General features: G+C 35.7%; 1 protein-coding gene across 1 annotated transcript in view; it reads right to left on the reverse strand.

Annotated features, from left to right (window-relative positions):
- LOC117180786 overlaps window positions 1–2,647 on the reverse strand; it is a 195,136-nt gene that overhangs the window by 106,414 nt on the left and 86,075 nt on the right. The gene's annotated exons all lie outside the window — the stretch shown is intronic.

Below are 2,647 nucleotides of genomic sequence, written 5' to 3' on the forward strand. Positions count from 1 at the left end.
TTTATATTATATACTTGAAATAACGTAACCTCAAAATATACGCATATAAAAAGGCATGCTAAGTATTCAAATCATGAGAATCGCCAGCATCGAAATCTGGAAATATTAAAATCCCAATCTCTTCATGTTATTTCAAAGCAGATAGAGTTAGAAATAGAACCGCCGAAGTGTTCCGAACGTTAATCGTGCACCTTCGAGTTTTCAAATTTAGAAGAGGAGAAATGGGTTGTCGCGCAATCCAGTAATTAACATCGTCTCCTACTATATTCACACGGACATAGACCTGTGATAGGATTGAACCACGTCTCGTTTCAGATCTGGGATCACTGTCGCTGACTGCAATTCGATCCAAGTGGCGTTCGGTGCGCCCATCCGCGAATAGTCGAACGCGGGAAAAACAAAACTTTCGCGACTGAAATTATATCGCCATACTCCATTGTTTCCGCCACTTTGGTTATTAAAGCGGAAAGACAATATTAACGATTTCCACTATTCCAATAATCATTTGCCTTTATTTTTTTATTGACTACAGACAATAAATGTCTGCATTAACCGCTAAAAATAATTGAGTAGTCTTAATCATTATTTCAGGTTCTTTCCACGAGACTCTTAATTTATGTGTCATTATTGACGTCAGCATTAAGGCCATGCGACAGTGGGTCACGTGACCAGATTCTTACCTTACTGCCACGTTTCTTATTTCCCAACTTCTTTTCCCACGAAGTGCCACATGGAGTTGAAAATTTGGGATAATAAATAAGAAGCACTAAGAAAGGTGGGTCTCGTCGTAAACTTTAATAATTATAAAAAAAGCAAAAAAAAATTATTTACAACAAAATTTTTTTCATAATTATACGAATTTGGGACCATACCCGCCATTCTTAGTGCTTCTTGTTTAGCATCCCAAATTTTTAACTCGCTGTGACGTTTTGTGTGAATGTAAGTTGGGAAATAAAAAAAGTGGCGGTAATGTAGGAATATGGTCACGTGACCCACTCATCATATGGCCTTAATGTATTTTTTACATATTTTCTTATTTCTGTTCTTTTTATTATTTGTCCCTTATAAAGCTTGGAAGTAGTAATTCAAAATTAGATCTTCCTGTTTACCAAATCTATATCAGTCGCATATTTTTCACAAATTTACACTTCTACACCTTAAAGTGTCTTTCTAAATAATTCGATACTTACACCAACGTCTTAAATAACGAACGTAAAACATCTTACAAATATTCTCTAAACAAAAATCGCTATCCCTGCAATCAATAGGTTTTTGCATACCAAAGTAAAATAAATGTTATTTGAGAACTGTTGCTGTTGCAGCATTCCGGCAAAGAGGCTGTTTTATAACCGGCTGAGTATCATCAAATGCAGGATAAGTTTCGGAGGTGAGGAAAGGAAAAGAGGGAGCGTCAATAATTTACGTAAAGGAAAGCAAGAATACTTGATGCGAACCGGGACCGAAGAATATGTAAGTCGGATGGCAATGACCTTGCCGATGAGGTTTCTAATTCTATGTGAAGTTCCCATACTTTTTTTCCATTATCCACCCACGGCGAATCACTCGTTGTGGACCTTGAACTCTACTGCATGTCAGTCGACAGACCTACGATAAATATAATTGCACATGCACACTATCAGAACCTTCACGTGTAAATATACGCATACATATGCATGTAAAGAACCATAAATGGGGACACGCATATTGTGCTTATTGCAAGTACGAGTACGAATAAATGCAACTAGTGAATTCAAAACTCAACTTGTGCCACATGCAAACACCCTAGTGTGTGTTTCCTTTCAGGTTCCGTCGAGGGTTCCGTCATGGTCGAGCGACATATGTGACTGGCCGCGAAGAAAGGAACCTAATGCGTTAAGGATGAATTTTACAGGACGAACGATTGTAGCAGAGTCCGCAAGCCAGCATTTCAGTAGTGGGGATGCGTCTACGAAAAGCACCCTCTCTACATATAGTCCAGACGCCACACCCAGTCCTGTCGGATCTTATATGTCGCCAAAATATTTTTAATGATTCGTATGCAGAATGATCACCTGATTCCGAATCGGTGTGGTACGTCTTCGGCAGATTGTGCGTTCTCGATATATTCGCAATTAATCTAAAATACATACTTTTTATAATAAAAAGTATTTCTCTAAAGTTAATACTTTCCTGGCCAAATTGAGTTTTATTGGGTGAAATTCTGCGGTGTGATAATAAATAGTAATTTTTAGTAAATTAAATTCATGTTAGAGACAATATTTTTGCTCAAATATATTGTTGCTGTTCCCAGACACAAAGTTCCTGTGAAATTATGGTGAAATTGTTTAAATTTAAGTAACGACGCATGAATAATCAATTACGGGGTTTCAAATACTAACAACTTTTCTACAAAAAGTTATAAATCTTTGAAATTTAGCACGATAATTCTCTAAAGTACCACTAAAACAATGATGTTAAGAAAAAATTGTTTATACAAAAATTGTAACCTGTAGAACAATCTAAATTGCAATTATTTATCTACAGTTCTATATGCAGTGGAAACTTCGCACGAAGCTTAAATAATCTTAAATATTATTTAAAATTCAGTCATAGAATTTAAATTTCTTAATTTTTATTTATTTAATAGTTATCAACTTTCCTTTTTTTG

This window comes from Belonocnema kinseyi, chromosome 9 (genome assembly GCF_010883055.1).
Source record: "Belonocnema kinseyi isolate 2016_QV_RU_SX_M_011 chromosome 9, B_treatae_v1, whole genome shotgun sequence".
NCBI classification, from domain to species: Eukaryota; Metazoa; Arthropoda; class Insecta; order Hymenoptera; family Cynipidae; genus Belonocnema; species Belonocnema kinseyi.